We start from the raw sequence: 23,544 nt of genomic DNA, 5'->3' as shown, positions 1-23,544 counted from the left end.
CTTAGCACATAGTGTAGATACCTAAATGCTTCCTTCCTTCTTAAATAAATGGTTAGTAATTGGTTCACTGATTTTCTCCTATGTGTTCTTCCTTTCCCCAGGGCCCTGTGGTTCTCCATATCGAAAGCACCATTCCTTGGGATCCTCACGAATGTGCTTTGGCTAATTCAATCCCCAGACATTCTGGTTAATTCCAGATTTCTGCTCTCACCTTGGAGACCCTTATAGGCATCCAGAGTTATGGTAGTTAACATCTTGAGGGTTTAGACTTGCCTGGAAGAGAAACCTGCTTGGAGATCCTGGGACAGTAACTCTTTTATCATTGGACCTTCATTCCCCAATAACCCAGTAGAAGATAATAGCAGAGGATAAAGTCCAGGGCTTTTGCTTCTCCATATCATAGGTTAGAGTCCTCTGCTGTGTCTACAGCTTTAGGACCATGTACACAATCCTCCCTTTCCAAGAGGTTTGTCTCCCACGAATACTTCTCTCTCTAGAAGGATAGGCCTCAGAATTCTTGAACCTGCAATTGCCCCCTTGGCAACCCAAAGCGGATGGTCTGCAGTAACTCCCTTTCTCTCTCCTGAAGGCTGGATTCCAGCATCATTGCCAAGGATTGCTCTCCTCTAGCTAAGAGACTTGGGTTCATGAACTCCTACCCACAAACCACGTGGCTCCTCTCTCCGTGGCTTTCATTTTGGTGAAAGCATATGTAGTGGGGGATATTTGGTTTTCCCTTTCCCCCAGTTCACTGGATTTAATAAAAGAAAGGAAAGGAGAGATAAGGAAGTTAATGAGGCGTTAACATATTAATGAAGTGCAAAGACCTGTCTACACTCTATTATCCCATCTTTTTCCAAGAAAAAAAAAACTTCTCTAATTGAATTGGAAGAGAAGTTTGCCATTGGCTGGCAAAAGATTGGCCTCACCCTGAAGGACTTAAAAAGCTAAGCTTGTCAAGCCCTGGACCCAGTAGTGGAGAGGAAAGAGAAATTTCCTAGCAGAGATACCCATTTAGTGATACTGTCCCTGAGAAGCACTAGAGAAAGGAAATAGGAAGCCTTTGGTAGTTTCCTTGGCCATATGCACTCCCTACATGTATGCCTAACTATCAACACAATGTGAGTTTGTATCCACTATTTCTGCTAACAATATGTGTGTTTGTAAGAAAGGTTTATGAGGGAAGGGTTCTTACACCATCTAATCTAATAAAGGCCTTTGATGTGATCTTGTTGGGTCTATTGACTAACTATTAGGAGTTTGAGGTGAGTGGACATACAGAGTAACCTTGAAAACTGAGAGTAATCCTGTGTGATCCCTACTTTCACCAACCCCAACTTTAAGCTTGTGAGTGCTAAGTTGGGGAGGAGGGAGACCAGAAGGAGAACTCTGTGTGTCACATAGTCTCCTTGCTTCTCCAGTTTGGGACTTAAGCACTCAAAGTCCAGAAGCACAGGTGATTTTTTTTTATCCTTACAGCAACCCTGAGAGGTGGGTGCTATTATTATGTCCATTTTATAGATGAGGAATCTGAGACCCAGAAAGAGAATGACTTGTTCAGACACATGACTAGTACTGTTTAAAGCAGGATTCAAACTCTGGTTTTTCTGATCCACGTGTATTGTAGCAACTCATTACTTTGCTAGGTTTATTACTCTACCCTGGTATTTTACCATTTTATCAAAGCCAGTAGTGATAGACTGATGACATTTTTAAGACTTAGGGTAAATAAAAGGCCCTTCATTTAAGACTTCCCCCATAACCTGCCTACTGCACAAGTCCAAGATGCTCATACAAAAAGTCCTGAAGAACTGAGAAGAATGCAAGCTTAGCCCCTTCCACCAGTGGTACAGTTAGCTGAAAAACCCAGACCTTGGCTGCCCTCTCTTTCCTGTAAGTATAACAGCTCCATTCAAGTCAGTGTGTTGTTCCACTGTGCTCTGGTCCCAAAAGTGAATGTTTATCTCCCTGGCCAGAACTTGAACACACACACACACACACACACACACACACACACACCATAGAGTTGATTTGGACTTGGCTCAGTCAGATATTGAGTATGAAATTCATTTATGAATATTGTATTTTCAAGCTTATTCAACCTACACAGTTCTCCTGAGGACTGGCATTCTCTTGGCACTCCAAGCACTCACTATTTCTCCTTAACTACTATTTAGTGTAATCAGTAGAAAGAATAGTAGTTCTTGGTCTCCTGAGTTCATATCCTATCTCTGATCCTTATTAGTTGTGCAATATTGAGTAGGTCTCTTCCACTGTTTGGGTTAAAAAGTGAAAAATAGCATGCTTTGATCTGCATTCAGACTCCATCAGTTCTTCCTTTGGAGGTGGATAGTATTTTTGATCATGAATCCTTTGGAATTGTCTTAGATGATTGTATTGTTTATAACAGCTAAATAATTCACAATTGATCTTTGTTACAATATTGCTATTATTTTGTAGTGTTCTCCTGATTTTTGTTTATTTCATTTTGCATTGGTTCATGTAAATCTTTCTAGGATTCTCTGAAACATTTCTTATAGCAAAATAGTATTCCATTACAATTACATTAACTTGTTCAGTCATTCCCCAGTTGATAAGATATTCCTTCAATTTCCAATTCTTTACCACTATAAAAAGAGCTGCTATAAATACTTTTGTACTTATTTCCTCCCCCCCCCCCCCTTTTGTAAACTCTTACCTTCCAGGTTCTAAGGCAGAAGAGTTTTAAGGGCTAAGCAATGGGAGGTTAAGTGACTTGCCCAAATTCACACAGCTAGGAAGCATCTGAGGTCACATTTGAACCTAGGACCTCATTGTCTCTCTAGTCAAGGAGATAACCATTCACTTTTGGGGCCAGAGCACAACAGAGCAACACGTTGTCTCTAATGGAGCTATTCCATGTATACTTACAGGAAATAGAGTGCAGCCAAGGCCTAGCTCTCAATCCACTGAGCTACCCAGATGCCCCCTTCTTTTCCCTTTTTTAAAGAAAACTTCTTTTGGATATAGAGCTAGTAGTGGTATTGCTATGTCAAAGGATATACATAATTTTATAGCCCTTTGGGAATAGTTCCAAATTGCTTTTCAGAATGAATGGATTAGTTCATAACTCCACCCATAGTACATTAGTGCCCCAATTTTTACATCTCCTCTAACAGTCATTTCCCTTTTCTGTAACATTAGCCAACCTGACAGGTGTGAGGTGGCACCTCAGATTTGTTTTAATTTGCATTTCTCCAATCATTAGTAATTTAGAGTTTTTTTAAAAATATGGTTTTGATTACTTTATCTGAAAACTGCTTGTTCACATTCTTTGTTCACATTTATCAATTGGGGAATGACTTGGACTCTTATAAATTTGACTTAGTTCTCTATATATTGAGAAATGAGACCTTTATTAGAGGTATTTGCTGTAAAAATTTTTTTATCCTTTGGCTTCCTGCTTTTCTTCTATGCCTGGATGCATTGGTTTTGTTTGTGCAAAAATTTTTTAATCGGATATAATCAAAATGATCCATTTTACACCCCATGAGGTTCTCTGTCACTTGTTTAGTCATAACTTCTTCCCTTATCCATAGATCTGACAGGTAAACTATTCCACGGTCCCCTGATTTGCTTATGGTATCACCTTTTATGTCTAAATCAGGTGCCTGAAATGAATATTTAATAAGGTAATATATAGTAAGAACAGGTGAGTATGACCCTAGTTTTTTGAAGGGTATGCAACTGTGTGTAGAATATGTATTTCAGTCCTTTTTGTACCTTATGAGTATATATCACTTTGCAAAAGTTAATCGATACTAAGGAGATGACAACTGCTTTAGTTGATATTAGAAGTAACATACCAGTTAGGAGCTTGTATTCTAGCTTCAACTCTCAAGGTAATCCTAAGAGCTGCTGTATCCAACTGCCTCCTGGAAATGAAACTTGTCAATGAGAATGAAGGGTTGGAAGAGTGAGTCCTAGAGCCTCAGCTACATAGCCTTTCTTGGGATAAATATTGGGCCTTTCACTTTTGGGGAGATTCTATAGGGGGCATCTCTACACAAGAATTCCTTTACTGAATCCCTTAGTTTTGAGGATTCAGTAGAGAAAGCTTGATTTTTTTTTTCTCTTTTGTTTTAGGCTACATTTGTACAATCCATTTTTCAATGTATTTTCTTTTGTCAGATCTACTTTTTCTAATAACTTTTGTTTACATGCCAATATCTATTATCACATTGTACTCAGTATGAATATGGATTTTGCCGCCCTAAAATACTGGTGCCTATCTAATACATGCTTAGGTTTTTTCAGATTTCCTTTTTAAATAGCTCTTGATTTCTTCCTTTGCTGGGAGATCATTATAGGCTGGGGGTACATATAATGCTGACTATTGGTTTGTAAATCCAAAATAATCAATCCCAAGTGATTAATCCTTTAAAGGATAATTCATGCTGGTTGGATTTTACCTGATTTGGTTTACTTTCCCCTGGAAATGTGCCTGCTTCTTCTATTATTGGATGAGTATAGAATTCTACCTGAGTTATCCATGTAATTACAAGAATTCTTGGGGAAAGTTTTGGGTGTCTGGTATAGGGACCCTGAGGAAATTTGCCTGGGTTTCCAAGGGGATTGCCTATGATACAGGAATCCCTAGAAGAATTTTTGTGTACCCTGGGTAGAAAGGGACATCTGCATGCTTTATCCAGACCCAGGATGGATGTCCTTAAGCAGTGAGGAAATCATGGAAGAATTTTCACGCAGGATAGTTTGGTCTCTCAGCTAAAAGATGAGAAAATGACTTCTAGGCAGCCTTAACTAGGAGCACAACTAAACGACACAGTAGATAGACACCAGACCTGGAATCAGGAAGACCCGAGTTCAAATTTGACCTCAGATACTTGCTAAGAGTGTGACCCCAGGTAAGTCACTTAACCCTGTTTGCCTAAGTTTCCTCTTCTATAAAAAATGAGTTGGGGGACAGCTGGGTATCTCAGTGGATTGAGAGGCAGGCCTAGAGATGGGAGGTACCAATTCGCAGATAGGCACCAATACGCAGTATTGATTCCAAGACAGAAGGTAAGGGTTTTAAAAAAAATGAGTTGGAGGAGGAAATGGCAAATCACTCAAGTATTTTTGCCAAGAAAACTCCAGATGGGGTCAAGAAGAGTTGGGCATGGCCAAAATAACTGAAGAACAAGTCAACCTCAGATTCTCAATCCCTGTGGTGAGAGTTCCACCTTTTATGGGAAAGCTCTGTGTGGGGGGGAGAGAGGGCAGCTTTTTTTCTGAGACAGGATTCTTAATTTTCTGTATTTTTCTTTTCTTTATTGTCTTTGAGTTGGAGAAGGTTATTTTTAGCACCAAGTCCTTCCCTTAGTCAGTACTAAGCAAGCGATCACCTTTGATAAACATTGTAAAATGTTCTTTTTGTTTTTTTTTTTAACCCTTACCTTCCATCTTGGAGTCAATACTGTGTATTGGCTCCAAGGCAGAAGAGTGGTAAGGGCTAGGCAATGGGGGTCAAGTGACTTGCCCAGGGTCACACAGCTGGAAAGTGTCTGAGGCCACATTTGAACCTAGGACCTCCCATCTCTAGGGCTGGCTCTCAATCTGCTGAGCTACCTAGCTGCCCCCGTAAAATGTTCTTTGTTGAATCTTCCTAACTGTATTTAGAAATAATTGTGATTTCTGCCTACACAAATGGGACTGTAGAAAATCTGTGCCACCATGATTGTTTGGAAACTCATTCCTATATAGCACTGAGGAAGCCAAGTTTGGGATCAGAGAACTGGACCAAATTGAATTGGGGATAGAGACAGTGTGTTCAAAATATAACCTGACTGATTTGCCAAGGATAGCAAATTTTTAGACAGAAAGAAGAATGTAATGAAGAGTCTAGCCAGCAAGGATCTAGTCCTTTGAGCATGTACAATAGTTTTTGCCTCTTTACAATTCATGTAAAGATTCTAGAAACATTTGATGAGATGGTAGTTTCCTTCCCTGTTTTGGAGCATCTGCAGGTACTTTCTTCCATGAGAACAAAAAGCCTTTTAAGTGAGTGTTGAGCCAGAATGGAATATGTATACAAAAGGTTCAAGTGGACAAAACCTGTCTTTTACCTGGAGGTGAGTGAATTGTTATGGATCCTTGGTGTAGTAAAGGCATGGGACCTCTCTCCTACCCTAGTTCCATGTGGCCATAAACTCATGGCACTTATGTTTTATTTACCTCTTTGTGTTTATGCTTTCCTGATCTCAGTAAATGAGTAATGGAGCTACAATAGACCAGATATTTTGAGATTCATAAGATTTTGAGAGCTGTCAAAGGTCAGTCAGAGACAATGGTAGCAATATCTAAGTCTGGTGAGGAGAAACTGATTGAACTCAACAGTGAATCAACCTGCAGCTAATGTCTGATAAAAAAGTGATTTTTCCATTGACTACTGCATACTCAGAAGTGAAGTTAGAGGGACTTCAACTCACAAATGCAAGGAGTACTTCTTGACAAAGGAAGAGATATTTTGTAGCAACCACTCTAAGTGTGGGTTCACTATGCTCAAAGACCAAGTGGGTGGGTATAATCAGTCAATGAACATTTATTAGGCATTTACTATGTGCCAGACCCTGCACTTGGTTTTAGGGATACAAAGAAAAGTAAAAGTGCCTATTTTCAAAGAACTGGTGATCTAGTGAGAGAGACTATGAGCAAACAAGTTATAATCAGGGTAAGCTGGGGATAATTAACAGAGGGAAAAGAATAGAACTAAGAGGGATCAGGAAAGTTACTTGTAGAAGTCAGGATTTTAGTTGGAACTTAACAGAAGTCCAACAAGTCAGGAGATGGAGATGAGAAGTCGTTATCATTCCAGGCATGGAAAATCAATGAAAATGTCCAAAGATGAGAGATGGAGTGTATTATGTGAGGAACAGCAAGGAGTCTAGGATCACCAAATGTGATGAAGCAAAGATATGTACAGAGTTGATCTTGGATTTTCAAGTCCCTAATCCAGACTAGTAGTGTAAGGTCTCTAAGAGACCAAGTACACAGATTCACTTACTGGCAAGAACCCTGAACAAGGGGCTGTGCCACTGAGATCAATAGGCCCATCTCTTTGAGAAGTGATCCTCTAACCTCCAATTGTTATGCCTTTAAGCAGATGAGATGAAATGGTTTAGTAAACAGCCCTGACTCTTTCAAGTCTAAGAAATTCAAGTCTAGTCCTATTTACTCATTGTTCTTGAAAATTTTATATTTCATTGAGCCTTAATTTCTTCCTCTATAAAGAGTGTTAGACTAAAGATCTTTAAGTTTTCCTTTCACTTTTGAAATTCTATGATCTTTAATGATCTCTGTTCTAAAGTCACTTCTACCTTTGGAATTTTAGGATTCTATCACTTACTGAGCAAGATGGCAGAATAAAGGCAAAGACTGATGAGCGCTCCCAAATTCCCTTCCAAACAATTTTTAAATCATGCCACCAAACGAATTCTGAAGTGGCAAAGCCAACAGAAGGACAAGGATCAAACAAATTTCCATTTCAAAGCAACTTAGAAGTTTGGCAGGAAAGATATGTATCACCAGGTAGAGAATGGAGCTCAGTTCAGTGAAGGCCATGCCAGCTCAAGTGCTACAAATCACCAGTAGGTCTTAGGGGTGACTGAATCAGTGGCTTCCAGATCTCTTAGCCCGCAGACTCTAAGGGTGTTAGACAATTTGTCAGAAGGAGGTTATTAGAGACCCTTTGGTAGAACTGGAAGCAGGATTCTGTTGCATTGCCCATATGAAGTTCTGGGTTTTGATCACAGGATAAAGAAAAGCACTAGCCTGAGCAGGAACTCTGGACACAGTTATAGAGCAGAAAAATAAGTGTTTGTGATTTCTCCCTATGAAGATAGGATTAACTCTCCCCTTGTTTATTTTTAGCTAAATAAATCAAGAACTTAAAGTGTCTCTGCTTGACACTAAGTAAGATACTTAAGTATCAAGTCACTTACTAGAGTAAGCTCATACCTCCAAAGGTAAGGGCAGGGAGGGTGGACAGTGTTAGGCAAATTGAAAGACTGTGATTGGTTCCCATAAAGTGGGGGAGCAATAGGAAGTGATATCAAGAAAACTGCTTTTAAAAGGCCAGCTTGAGGATTCAGTCATTTACTCTGTTGGCGACCTGGACTAGAGGAGGAGACTCTTTCCCTGGATCCTGCATCAGCTTGCTGGGTGAGTAGCTGGCCTTCCTTTCCTGGCTTCTGGAGAGATTGGTTCCAGGGAGGCCTTCCTTTCCTGACTTTTGAAGAGATTGGTTCTGGAGATTCTTGCCTTGGCTTTGGAGGAGGCTGTATTGGTGGAACCCTGGCTGAAGATACCACCAGGACTTCTGGCTGAGGATTACTGGAAAATCCACATGGAGACAGAATCTTGGGGAAGCCCTGCTGGGGCTGAGCCTGGATTCTCAGGAGAAAGACTGGTCAACATTAGAATCTGTCTCTTTATCTACATTTTCCCACTTTCACTCTTTCCACCTCTTTGTAAATAAAGCTGCTAAAAGTGATTTTTACTTAAGCTGTAATATTTTTAAATTGGCAACCACAATATTAGTTTAGAACTTTCATATTAACATAAAAACCTAAATTTAAATTCTTACATTAAAGAACAGAGCATGAGACAAGAGAGCAGGGACTACATCTCTCCTTAGATCATACCACCTTGGAAGAACAGAAAACTTACAGATATTCATAAATAGTTCTGAAAATAGCACAAAAAAAACCTGATACCTGGGGTAGTATCCCTTCTATCACAGGAGAAGAACCCAACTTTTTAATGCAAAGTTAGAAAGTTAAGAAATAGGCTGGAAAAATGAACAAACAAAAAAAGAACCCAAATATAGTATTACTGTGGTGACAGCAAAGCTCAAAAAACAAACTCAGAAGAACATAGTCAAAACAGATACATGCAAAGACCCCAAAAAAGATGTGAATTGATCTCAAGTCCAGAAAAAGAATTCCTGGAAGAACTAAAAAAGGATTTAAAAAAGAACCAAGAGAACATTGTACAGAGACTGATACATTATGGCACAATTGAATGTAATAAACTTTTCTACTAGCCGCAATGCAATGACCCAGGATAATTCAGAGGAACTTATGAGAAAGAACACTATCTACAACCAGAGAAAGAACTATGGGAACAGAAATGCATAAGAAAAACATATGATTGATCATGTAGCTCAATGTGGATATGATTAGGGTTTTTATGTTAAGAGATCACTCTACCACAAATATGAATAACATGGAACTAGGCTTTGAACAGTGTTACATATATAACCCAGTGGAACTGCTTATCAGCTCTGGGAAGGGGTAGCAAAGGTGTGTGTGGGGGGAAGTAAGCATGAATCATGTAACCGGGAAAATATTCTGAATTTTAAAAAGAGAAAAAAAAGATTTAAAAAATTAAATAAGCAAGGTTGAGAAAAAAACTGGGAAAAGAAATGAGAGTGATACAAGGAAATCATGAAAAAAGAGTCAACAACTTGGTAAAGAAGGCACAAAAAATACCGAAGAAAAATGCTCTTTAAAAAATAGAATAGGCTGAATGACTTTAAGAAAGGCACAAAAATCCACTGAAGAGAAGTATCCTTTAAAAGCAGTATTGATCATATGGAAAAAGATGTACAAAAATTCACAACTGAAAACAATTTTTTAAAAGATAGAATGAGCCAAATGGAAAAGGAGGTTAAAAAGTTCACTGAAGAAAATAATTTCTTTTCTTTTTGCTGTTTAAACCTTTACCTTTGGAGGTTAAGTGACTTTCCCAGGGTCACACATCCAGGATGTCTCTGAGGCCAGATTTGAACCTAGAACCTCCCATTTCAAGACCTGGCTCTCAACCCACTGAGCAACCCAGCTGCTGCCAATAATTTCTTAAAAATTAGAATTGGATAAGTAGAAGCTACTCTATGAAATATCAAGAAACAATAAATCAAAATTAAAAGAATGAAAAATAGAAGAAAATATGAAATAGTTCTTTGGAAAATAAACCCAGAAAATAAATCAAGGCAGTTATCAAGGAAGGTTGCCCTCATATTCTAGAATCAGAGGGTAAAATGGAAATTGAAAGAATCGACCAATTGCTGATTGAAAGTAAAAGGGTTAAATGTAGGAGTTTGACAAAGTGAGGAGAGCAGTTTAATAAAACTCACTGAACCTGTCAGTTCTCTGATCCACTGAGAAACCCTGCTCTCTCCCCTTTTAAGCTAAACAGAGGGAGAGATTAAGAAAATCCTTTGAACAAAAGCTATACCCAAATGAAAATCCCAGGAATATTATAGCCAAATTCCAGTACTCCCAGGTCAAGGAGAAAATATTGCAAGGAGCCAGAAAGAAACAATTCAAACACTGGGGAGCCACAGTCAGGATATTACAAGATTTAGCAGATTCTACTTTAAAAGGTTGGAGAACTTGGCATATGATATTCTAGAGGGCAAAGGAGCTATGATTATAACCTAGAATCACCTTCCCAGAAAAACTGAGTTTGATCCTTCAGGGGTTAAATGGATATTCAATGAAATAAAGGACTTTGAAAAATTCCTAATGAAAATAATAGAAAATTTGGCTTTCAAATATAAAACTCAAGAAAAGCATAAAAGAGAAATCATAAGGAATTCAATAAGGTTAAACTCTTTACATTCCTCCATGGGTAGATGATTTTGTAATTTCTAAGAACTTTATCAGTATGAGGACAGTTAGAAGGAGTATATATAGACAGAGGGCATGGATGTGAGTCAGGTAGAATGGGATGATGTATAAGGAAAATAAAATTAAGGAGTGAAAAAGAGGAAAAGTAGAGGGAAAGTTGAGGGTGGGGAACAGACCATCAAGTATAACTTAAAACTTCCTCTTATTTGAGTTGACTCAAAGAGGAAATAACCTGCACAATCAGTGGGACTTAGAAATTTATCTTCCCATATAGGAAAGTAGGATAGGGGATAAGAGAAGGCAAGGACTGTTAGAAGGGAGAGTGTATTTAGGCATGTAATGGTCAGAAGCAAAACATTTTCAAGGAATGATAAAGTGAAATGAAAGAAAGAGTTGAATAAAGGGGGGGGGAATAGGATGCAGGGAAATACAGACTAATTATAATTTGTGAAAAAAATTTACAAGTTTCTTCAATAAAGATCTAATTTCTGAAATAGCTAATGAACTGAGGCAAATGTATAAGGATACAAGTCATTCCCCAATGGATAAATGATCAAAGGATATGAACAGGCACTTTTCAGATGAAATAATCAAAGTTTTCTATGGTCATATAAAAATGTTTAAAACCAGTATTGATTAGTGAAATGCAAAGTAAAATGACATATTACATTGCCTAATATTACAGAAATGGAAAATGACAAATATTGGGGGGGGATGTGGGGAAATTGAGACACTAATGCATTATTGATGAAGTTTTGAATGGATTCAACCATTCTGGAAACCAATTTGGAACTATGTCCAAAGGGCTATAAAACTATATATCCTCTTTGGTCCAGTAATACCAATCTCATTCTGTATCCCAAAGAGATAAAAAAAATGAAAAGAACCTATTTGAACAGAAATATTTAAAGCATCTCTTTTTGTGGTGGTAGAGAATTCAAAATTATGGGGATACTCATCAAAATGGGGAATGGCTGAACAAGGTATGGTATATTATTGTGATGGAATACTATTGTACAATAAGAATGACAAGCAAGATGATTTCAGAAAAAAACTTGGAAAAACTTATGAAATGATACAAAGATCAGAACCAGGAAAACATTATATATGGTAATAGCAATATTGTACAATAATCAATTATAAATAATTTAACTATTCTCAGCAATAAGGCAGCTAGGTTGCTCAGTGAATAGTGTCCTCATCTTCTTTAGTTCAAATCTGGCTTTGGGCACTTCCTAGCTATGTAACTCGGCAAGTTACTCAACCCTGTTTGCCTCAGTTTCCTCATCTGAAAAATGAGCTGGAGAAGGACATGGCAAAACACTCCAGTATCTTTGCCAATAAAATCCCAAATTGGATCACAAAGAGTTGGACATTACTCAAAAATGGCTAAACAACAACTGCAATTCTCAGCAATACAATGTTCCAAGACAATTCTGAAGGATTTATGAGAAATGCTATCTACTTTCAGAGAATGAACTGATGGAGCCTAAATGCTTATCAAAGCATACTTTTTAAACTTTTTTTGTTTGCTGTGTTTTCTTTCACAACATGACTAATATGGGAGAGAGAGAAAAAACACAGTTCTATACCTCAAAGAGACCAAAGAAAAAGGAAATATTTATAAAATGTATACCAAAATATTTGTAGCATCTCTTTTTGGTTGCAAGGAATTTGTCAATTGGGGAATGTGTTTGTCAATTGGGGAATGGCTGAACAAATTATATGAATAATGGTATATTTTTACGTTATAAGAAATGATGAGGGGAATGATTTCAGAGAAATCTGGGAAGACTTGTCTGAACTAATATAAAGTGAGGTGAGGCAGAGCCTAGAGAACAATACAACAGCAACAATAGTTTGAAGACAAATAACATTGAAAGACTTAGGAACTCTCTCAAATGATCATCCATAATTCTAAAAAAACTAATGATAAAATATGTTACCCATTTTCTGATAAATGAACTTAAAATGCAGGTTGAGATGTATTTTTTTTTTGTTACAACTATGGTGGAAATTTGTTTTTCTTGACTATACGTTTATGCTACAGGGGTTTTGTTTTTCTTACTTTCTCAATAGAGAAAGAGGTAAGAGAGAGAGAAATCAGACCTTAGTGAAAATAAAATAAAATTTCATTACAAAATAAAAAGCTAGAAAATCCCAATTATCAATGCATAACACAATTTGTCTTCCTTTTCCTCATCATGGAATGGAGGTGACCCTGGGTTCTTTTCAAAGGCTGTATCAACTGGGCTTCTGGTACAGTTGGGTGACAGATTGTGTTTACTCAAGGCCAACTTAATTAAGAAATGCAGAAGTTCATCACCAGAGGGCTGGCCTAGGTGATGAATTCTTTGGCCAGGAAGCAGATAAAAATAATAAATTGTCCTTAGTCCCATCAGTCATCACTCCCCCATCCCATCATCCCCTGCTGCTTCATCTCTTCTGTGACAGTCTTAAAGTGGCACAAAAGAGGAGGGTTGGAGTATGAAGAAGCTCATATTTCTTAGACAGATCTGTGATTTCAGTCATACAGCTGCTTTCTAGGTAACAGGGCATTCAAGAGAATGTGTCTGCTCCTGATAGACCATATGAGCTACTAGCACAGGGTTCACACACTTTAGGGAAAAGGAAGCCCTTGACTGTGATACAGCAATGAAAGATTTGGACACTCAGAAGAGGACAAAGTAATACTCATATTAGCTACTGAAAAGGAAGAGCCACTGACTCTGGATTTTTTTAGTGTTTTCATTTTTTAAATCATTTTAATTTTTTGAATTATTTCCCAATTACATGTAAAAACTGCTAACAATCACTTAATTTTTTTTTAATTACTGGATTCTCTCCTCTCTCCCAACCTTCTCTTTTCCCCTCTCCTTGAGAATGCAAGCACTTTGATTTTTATTATACATGGGAGGTCATAGTAAATATATTTCCAAATAGCCATGTTACAAAAGAAAACAAAAACAAAATAAAATAATAAACATAAAGTTTTTTTAAAAGTATGCATCAATCTGCATTCAGAAATCAGTTTTCTCTCTCTAGGTTGGATAGCATTTTTCATTATGGCTCTTTAGAATTATCTTGGATCGCTGTCTTAGATTATGGTAGCTAAGTCTTCCACAGATGATTATCTTTACAATATTACTCTTACCGAGTACACTATTCTGTTTTGCTCAATTCTCTTTGCATCAGGTCATACAAGTCTTCCTAAATTTCTTTGAAACCATCATGCTTGTCATTTCTTATAGAACAATATTATTCCATCACAATCATATACCATTACTTGTTTAGTCATTTCCCAAATGTTGGGTATCCCCTCAATTTACAGTTTTTGCCACCCCCAAAGGAGCTGCTATAAATATTTTTGTACAAAGAGGTCTTTTCCTTTTTCTCTGATCTCTTCAGGATAAAATTCTATTAGTGGTATTTCTGGGACAAAGGCATACCAAATTTTATAGCCCTTTGGGGTTCCAGTTTTGTTCTCCAGAATGGTTAGACTAATTCACAACTCCATCAACAGTGTATTAGCATCCCAATTTTTCCACATCCCCTCCAGTATTTTTCATTTTCCTTTTCTGCCATGTTAGCCAATCTGATAATAGTTGTGTGGTGATACCTCAGAGTTCTTTTAATTTATACTTCTCTAATCAATAGTGAATTAGAATATTTTTTAAATGTGGCTATTTATAGCTTTGATTTTTTTTCTTCTGAAAAGTGCCTGTTCATATTCTTTGACCATTTATCAATTGGGGAATGACTCTTACTTTTTATTAATTTGACTCAGTTCCCTACATATTTGAGAAATGAAGCGTTTATCAGAGAAACTTGTTGCAAAAAAAATTTTTTCCCCTTTCCTTTTTTCCTTTTCCTTTTGGCTGCACTGATTTTGTTTGTATAAAAGGTTTTTTTTTTAATTTTATGTAAACAAAGTTATCTATTTTACTTGCTGTAATCTCTTCTCTCTCTTTTTTGGTCTTAAACTCTTCCCTTATTCATAGGTCTGACATCTACATTTTTTCATTCTACCCTAGTTTACTTATATCACTTTTTATGTTTAAATTATTTATCCATTTTGATCCTATCTTGGTATATGACATGAGTTCCTGATCTATGCCTAATTTTTGCCTAATAGCGTCCTAGTTTTTCCTAACAATTTTTGTCAGATATTGAGTTCTTACCCCCAAAAGCTTGAATCTTTGGGTTTATCAAACACTAGATTACTATGCTTATTTGCTACTGTGAATTAGGTACCTAATCTATTCCTTGGTGGATCTTTAAAGAGACTTACCTATCCTTGGTCCCCTTCAGTCTTTCCATCAGCTGAGTGTGCTATTACCCTTTGAGCCTCCTCCATTCTTACAGAATATTGACTACACATTTGATACACCTGGATCAATAGGATCCAACTAGATTAATTTGAATCTAATCCACTGTCTACTTTCTCCAATTTGCATTTCCTTTCCTGAGCATAGGTGGCCAAAGAGCAATACTGAGATGGACACATGCCATCTTGGAGGCAACCTTGTGAATTCATAAGGTTGGAAATCTCTGTTCCCTTGTTCAGAACAGATTGATGGGATAGGGAGTTTCTGCTTTCAGAGAAAATGATGACCTGACCACTATACCAAAATTTAATTATAGTTAATTCTTCTTCTTCTTCTTCTTCTTCTTCTTCTTCTTCTTCTTCTTCTTCTTCTTCTTCTTCTTCTTCTTCTTCTTCTTCTTCTTCTTCTTCTTCTTCTTCTTCTTCTTCTTCTTCTTCTTCTTCTTCTTCTTCTTCTTCTTCTTCTTCTTCTTCTTCTTCTTCTTCTTCTTCTTCTTCTTCTTCTTCTTCTTCTCCTTCTTCTTCTCCTTCTTCTTCTCCTCCTTCTTCTTCTCCTCCTCCTCCTTCTCCTCCTCCTCCTCCTCCTCCTCCTCCTCCTCCTTCTTCTTCTTCTTCTTGCCAGTGCCAGCTTATGAAAGTCCTTTGTGTTGAACAATTATTTTGTGTGATTTACATTGTATATTGAATAGCTTTCCAAATTTCAACTATAAATAATTGTTCCTTGGATACCTGGAGTGGGTGGTGTGAAGAACCAAAATGTTACAAAAATTATCTCATCCCTCTTTCTGGTTCTCAAATGCTTTATTTTAGAGTTGAGAAGGACTCTTTGAAGAGGGTGCCCAGCCCCTTGGGTCCAACAGCTAGGTGGGGCAGTGGATATTGTGCTGAACCCGCATCAAGAAGAGCTCAAACCCAAACTCCGACACTTACTAGCTGTGTGATCCCCAGCAAGTCATTAAACCTGCATTCGCCTCAATTTCCAAATTTATAAAATGGGGATTATAATGGCACCTACCTTCAGGGATGTTGTGAAGATAAAATGAGAAAACACACGTAAAGTGATATGCACACCTTAGTGTATACTATAAATATTAGCTATCATTATTATAATAATTGTTAGATCAACAGTGATAAAGGCTAAAACCCATCCATGTCTATCCATCCTGAGAGATTCTTATTATTGTCTTCTAAGTTCAAGAGATGGGGGAAGGTGATAAATCCATTATTAACATGCTAGAGCCCTTCCTGGATTTCTCCTGATATCAATAGTTTAATAGGAAGAAAGGAAACAAGCACCTATTAATCTCCTGCTATGTATTAGGCACTGTGATAAACACTTTACAAATAGTATCTCATTTGATTTTCAAAGCAACCCTTTGGGGTAGGTGCTATTATTATCTCTGTTTTGTAGATGAACAAACTGAGGCAGGTATAGGTAAAGTGTCTTACCCAGGGCCACATAGCTATTACATATCTGGGATAGGACTTGAACTCAGGTCTTCATGATTCTAAGCCTAGTAGTCAGTCAATAAGCATTGAATAAATGTCTACTATGTACCAAGTACTGGGGATTCTAAGAAAAACAAAAGGAATCTATCAGGAGAGAAGATACGAAACCAACTACATCTAAACAAGATAGATGCAGGACAGACTGGAGATAATCAAGTAGGAACAGAGAAAACTCAGCTCACACCCTGCCCTCTACAAGAAGCCTCTCCCAGTGATGTTCCCCATGCTAGTTATTTCTTTATGAAATCCATTTCCATTTGCACTGTGGATCGCTTGGCTTTTCATAGGTATTTGCATGCTGTGTCCCCATAACAGTGTGAGCTCCTTGAAATCAAGGATCATGTCTTTGCCTCTCTCTGCATTCTCAGGGCTTAGCAAAGCACCTGGCATAGAGTAAGCACTTACATCTGGTTGACTGGTTGTGTCATTATCTAGTTTAGTTAGTCACTGTTCAACTCCCAGGCATTCTGGCCTCTACCTCTAGTTCCCTTTCTGTGAATTTACCTCTTCACCTCTCACTAGTAGTTCAGATTCCCCAGAGGAAGGAACCTCAGGATTCGAAGGTAAGTCCAGAGTCCTGGGACTATTTTTCATAAGCCCCCACCAATGTATGTACCTTTAATAGTCAGACAACAGACCTATGTAGCTCAAAGGAAAGGAATTTACTGAAATGGTATAGTAAAAACAATGGCTACAGAACAATCCTCCTTAACCTGGGGCACATTGATCACCAAAGGCACCAAGAATCAGTGGAAAGAGCAGGAACAGACTTAAAGTATTCTGTTAGTGAAGGAACACTTTGGGTTGTTCAGTCATTTCAGTTGTTATCCAGTCCTTCATGAACCTATTTGGGGTTTTCTTGGCAAAGATCCTGGAATGTTTTGCTATTTCTTACTCCATTTTGTTTAACAGATTAGGAACTGAGGCAAACAGGGTGATGTAACTTGCCCAGGGTCACTCAGATAATCAGTATCTGAAGTCAGATTTGAAATTCGGAAGAGTTATTCTGACCTCAAGTCTGGAACTCTATGCACTGCAGCACCCAAAGATGAGGAACATATCCTGCTAAGGCAATTCATACCTCTACTAGGACAGGACCCAATGACCTTTCTGGTCTTGTGGGGCTCTTACTTTCCTCCCTGCTTAGGGATGTATCACTGCCAAGGTGGTTGTTCATCTAGGCTCCCAGAGTCTTGGACTCACCACTGTCAGCACTGTTTCCATTGTCTGTTTGTCTGCTCTCTTCTCTGCAGTCAAAAGTCAAACTCTTTGATGGTGTTTCTTGCTCTCAACTTTCTGTTTCTATGTTGGCCAGTCAATAAGTATTTATTAAGTACCTACTATGTGCCAGCCACTGTGCCAAGTGCAGGGACTACAGAGAAAGGCAAAAGATGGTTCCTGCTCTTTCTTTCCTTTTTTAAAAAAAAAGCTATCAAGGACATGACCTATCCTTTCTAGTCAATAGATTATTCTCTAATTCCACCATATAGATTTGACATTTTCTAAAAGAGTGACAGGAATCAGACATATCTACGAACTTCTCATTAGCCCGCTCACTGAGATTTCATCAACTAGGTTGGGGTAGGGGGAATCCTCCCCTTCCCTCACATTCTCATACTATGCTACTGAAATTATTCTGTCAGCAGTCACCAATGACTTCCTAATAGTTAGGTTCAGTGCCTTTTTTTCAGTTCAGAAAGGAGAATCTCAACTTTTTTTTAAACCTTTACTTTCTATCTTGGATTCAATATTGTCTATCATTTCTAAGGCAGAAGAGCACTAAGGGCCAGGCAACTGGGATTAAGTGACTTTCCCAGGGTCATAGAAAATAGGAAGTATCTGAGACTATATTTGAATTCAGGTCCTCCCTACTCCAGGTCTGGCATCCTATCCGCTGTGTTACCTAGTGGCATCCCTTTCCTTTTTATTCCTGCCTCTACACACTATAGACCATGAAGGTGTATGTTCTAAGGTGTATTCACCAAGGAAAAGAAATAGTCACAGAAGAAATATTTTAAATTAGGGCTATATTAATTAAAATGTAGTTTTGGAGTCTAGTGTAATTGTCTAGCCCATACTATTCTTCTGCCTTGGAACCAATACTCTGCATTAATTCTAGGACAGAAGGTAAGGGTTAAAAAAATACACATGAAAAAAACTATCCAGCACAACAGCCCAAATGGTAGAGGGTCCTCCAAGGCTGTCAGGGCTTCGTTGAGCTCTCACATATTTGGGAAAAAATCCAGAGGTCTTAGTGGACTGTCAGCTCTATAGGGATCAGCAGCATGATGTGACAGCCCCAAAATACTTGGCTTTGGTCAGATCATATCTAGGTTCTTGTGTACATCTCTGAGCATCAGAGGTTAATAATAACATTGCTAGGAAGGCAAAGATGGCAAATCAGGGCCTTGAGCCCCTAATATACAAAGGATCAGTCAAAGGAACTGAGGTTGTTTAATCTGGATAAGAAGAGACTCAGGGGAGACATGAGAGCTGCCTTCAAGTATCTGAAGAGCTGGCATCTGGAAGAAGGATTACATTTGTTCTGTTTGTCTCCAGAGAGCAGAGTTTTAGGAGTCCTGAGTAGAAGTTGCCAAGAGGAACATTTAGAGTTGCCCCCAAAGTAGAGTGGCTGTCTTGGGAGATGGTAGTGGGTCCCCTCTCTCTTTGAGGGTCTTTGAGCAGAGATCAGGGTATCACTTTAACCAGCATGTCTTTTTCCAGTATGGATTGGACTACCCAAGCCTTGGGTTCCATTTTTCTTTGTGGCTCACAAAGTAGAATGAAAACTCTCAGAACGATACCTATCAATTTGATGGTACTTACCAGAGTATTCTGAGCTCATCTTAAGCCTTTATTCATATTCCTTTTTTTTTTAAAAAACCCTTACTTATTGTCCTAGTAACAACTCTAAGACAGAAGGGCAAGGACTAGGCAAACAAGGCTAAGTGACTTGTTAGGGTCGCACAGTTAAGAAGCCAAATTTGAACCCAAGTCCTCCTGACTCCAGACCTGGATCTCTATCCATTGAGCCACCTAGCTGCTCCCCTTATTCATATTCCTATAGACCCCCCACCCACCCACCCAACTCCAAGCCAGGCTCTCATCATCTTATAATCAGACTATTACTCCAGCCTCCTCATTGGTCCCCCTGCCCCCATTCTTTCCCCAGGCAGTGTGGAATAGAGAAAAAATGCTTAAGTCCAAGAACTAGAGTTTGAATCTCAACACTGCAACTCATTTCCTGTTGGGCTTTTTGCAGGGCTTCTTCAGTTTCTACATTTATAAAATAAGAGAGTTTAATTAGATGTTCTCTAAGTTTCCTCTGAGCTCTCAATCGTGATCTATCTACATGCAGTTACAAAACTAAGCTTCCCAAAACACTGATTTGTGCCTCTGCTGTTGGAAAGCAAAAGTATGGCATCCACTGAGAGGGTCTCCAAGGTCCCTTCCACATCTTACATTGTGTCATTGATGGGAGGGCTCGCTCCTCTTCTCTCTTCCCCTTCACAGAGCCTTCCTAGAACAAGGCTAGCAGCAGCATGGTCGCTGTTGCTACTTTTGATGATTATGGCCATCCCTAGGATTTCATTGGTATAAGGAATGCCTTCTAATACAAATCTCGGCCAGCGATGTGCCTGGGACACTCCAGAGATTAAAGGATTTGCTGAGGATCCCACACCCAGGACGTGTCAGCTGCAAGAACTGAACTCGGGTCTTTTCTGACTCAGAGCCCAATTCTCTATCCGCCATTACACCTGGAGTCACATTCTTTTTATATAAATATATCTATAAATAATATATAGGAACACTTTATATAAATTGGCATTTATGTAAAATATATAAATAAAAGGGCAAAGCATTAAATGCTACACAATGGCTAGTTATTATGACGATGCCTGTCTTTCCCCCATCCCTGTGCCTCTGATTTCCCTCTTCTCCCAGGTCGGGACCAGCCCGCTGGCCCTCCTCCCTGCCCCTGTCCAGGCCAGCACAGAAGGCCTTTCAGACAGGGCTCCACCATGACCTACTCCCTTGGGAGGGGCTGTGTTATTCTAAACTTTCACTCCTGGCAGGAGGCAGGACAAAAAGGAGGGAGAAGGCTGGATGGGAGTGGGAGCTCCGATGACTGACTTCAAGAGTAGCTGTGTAGATGGGATTGTGGCCGAGCATCCATTTATTGGGTGGATTGCAATGTCGCAGCATGTTAAGAGCTAGAAGAGCCCCTGTGCACATGTCTGTGCTTTGCATGTGTGCATGCACGTGTGTGTGTGATGTGTGCCCTGGCTGTGTTTGGGAATCCACATTTGAGCTTCTGTGCATGTGCGCGTGTGTGTCTGTATTTGTCTGTGGGGAGGAGGCGCCTGTGTATGAGTTGAGTTGCCTATGTGTGTCTGGCCTTACTGTGTTTCTAGGTTCAGACAAGGCCTCCTTTGTCCTCCTCATGCCTTACTCCTTTCTTCATATACATGGCCCCGCTGGATTATTTTTATAAGTTTTTTTCAGCCTCCTCCCCTGCCCCCTACCCTCTCTGCAGTGGCTCAGTTGTTTGAAGGGCAGGGGCTGCAGACACAGAAGCCAGGACCCCTTTCTTGGCTCAGTCTACCTCTATGTCCAAGTTTCCCCAATAGAAGTTTCTGGAAAAGAAAGGTTTAGTGGAGGGAACTGAGGAAAACAGAATGACCAAAAATTAAGATTAAGCCATGGAAGCCTACTCCCACTCCTCCCATCCACCCATTTCTGACTATTTCTCTCTCTTGCCATCTCTCCCTCCTCATCTCTGTTTCTGTTTCTATGTCTCTCACCCCCAACTCTCCCTTTTCATTCCTTCTCCCCTCTCTCCCTTCTTGTTTCTGTCTTTCTGCCTCTGTTTCTCTGTATTTCTCTCTCCCCCATCTCATTCCTTCTCCCTTCTCTTTCCATTTCTCCCTCCTCCTCACTGTCTCTCTATCTGTCTCCCTCCACACTCCCATCTCATTCCTTTGACCCCCTCTCTTCCTCTCTCTCTCTCTTCTTGTATCTGTTTGTCTCTCTGTCTCTCCCTCTTCTCATCTTATTCATTCTCCCCTCTCTCTCTTTCCATCTCTCCCTCCTTGTCTCTGTCTCTCCCCAAGCTCATTCCTTCTCCCTTCTCTCTTTCTATTTCTCCCTCCTCCTCACTGTCTCTCTCTCTCTGTCTCCCTCCACTCCCCCATCTCATTCCTTCGACCCCCTCTCTTCCTATCTCTCTTCTTGTCTCTGTTTCTTTGTCTCTCTATCTCTCCCTCCTCTCATCTCATTCCTTCTCCCCCCTCTCTCTTTCCATCTCTCCCTCCTTGTCTGTCTCTCCCCTATCTCATTCCTTCTCCCTTCTCTTTCCATTTTTCCCTCCTCCTCACTGTCTCTCTATCTCTGTCTCTGCCTCCCTCCATGCTTCCATCTCATTCCTTCTCTCCTCTCTCTCTCCCTCCTTGTCTCTGTCTCTGTCTTTCCCCCACCCCCACTCTCTGATCTCATTCCTTCTCCCTTCGGTCTCTGGGAGATTTCCGAAGACACACTAAGGGAGGGGAAGAATCCTGAAAGCCTCATCCCCCCCCCCCCCAACATCAAGGGTCTTAACCATGTTTTGGCCCTAGCTAAACGCTGCAGCTTAGAGCCTTCCTAGGGGACGAGGGTGTATGCAAGCATGTATGGGGCGGGAGTGAGATCGTGGGCACTCTCTTCTGGCTGCCCACCCTGATGCCTCTCCCCTCTCCTACCAAAGGTCAAGCTCAAGGGAGAGAGCTCGGTGACTAGTCTGTCCAACACCCCCCTCTGCCGGGTATTTGCAGTCCTGCACCAAGGAGCCCCCAGAAGGCTGATGGCTTTGGGAGAGTGGGGTTATGTGTGTGTGGTTGTGTTTCTGAATGAGAGGGACCTTCTAGAAGGTAGGAATGGGCCATTCTTTTTCCCCTCTTCTTCCTCTGTCTGGAGGCTGGGCCCACAAAGAGTGCTACTCTGAACCCCTGCATGGAGGATATTCCTTCCAGGACCCCCAGGGAGAACAAGCCGCACTGGCAGCCCGAGATGCAGAAACCAGAGCCATTGGTGTGCTCCCCAGAACTCCAGAGATAGAAAGCAGTCAGGAAGGAGGTCCATAATTGGACTGTCTAAGAGTGAGTGGACAGAGGGCTGGACTTGGAGCCAAAGAAACAATTTCGTTCTTAGTATCTCCAATTACTGTCTAGGTTACCCTGTCCATTTCATCTCTGACCCTCAGTTTCCCCATCTAGAAAGTGGGAATACTAATGCTCTGAGAGGCAGCCTGGCATCATGGATAGAGAGTTGAACTCAGAATCAAGAAGACCTGGGTTCAGAATCCTGCCTGATGCCTACTGGCTTTGGGGCTCTAGACAAGTGACATAACTTCTTAGCATCCCAGACAACAGTCAAAAACTTGAATTTGCAGAAGACAGATGCTGGTCTACACTGGTAGGATTTTCCACATTAGGACTTCCCCAAATCAATGAAATTAAGGTCTGGCATAAATGATAGTAATACTTGCCCTCTCTCCCATAAGGGGTTGTGGCGAAGATCCAAGGATGTTGGGCATGAGAAGTGTTTTATCATGGGTTGGCACTAAATAAATATGAGCATTTGAGCTGTTTGAGGCCAGGAGTGGGGGAGTGTGGAAGGCTGTGGAAATCTTTCTTTAGGATCTCCTGACACAAGAAGGGATCCAATTGGCCTTGGTGGGAAGCAGCTTTTCTTGTTTTGAAGCAGAAGAGGATGGATGAGGTGATCTTGAGAGAGATAATCCAGAAAGAGAATTGAAATCAGGAATCTACATTTCATAGGGTTCCAAGAACAAAAGGAGATATATCTTCTTCTTTTCTCTGGGCTTTCTGCTTTCCACTTGCCATTCCTAAATGAATCTCAGGGGCATGGACTCTATTGGATTTCCAAATGCCTGAAGGACCATCTTCTGTTTTCTGAGGATAGGTCTTAAGGAAGGAAGGAAGGGTTGAAACTTTGCCTGGAAGGTATAGAGTAGAGGCAGCTCTACTGCTAGAGAGAGGC

This window comes from Monodelphis domestica, chromosome 2, assembly GCF_027887165.1.
Source record: "Monodelphis domestica isolate mMonDom1 chromosome 2, mMonDom1.pri, whole genome shotgun sequence".
In the NCBI taxonomy this organism is placed as follows: Eukaryota; Metazoa; Chordata; class Mammalia; order Didelphimorphia; family Didelphidae; genus Monodelphis; species Monodelphis domestica.
This window is presented reverse-complemented; position numbering follows the sequence as displayed.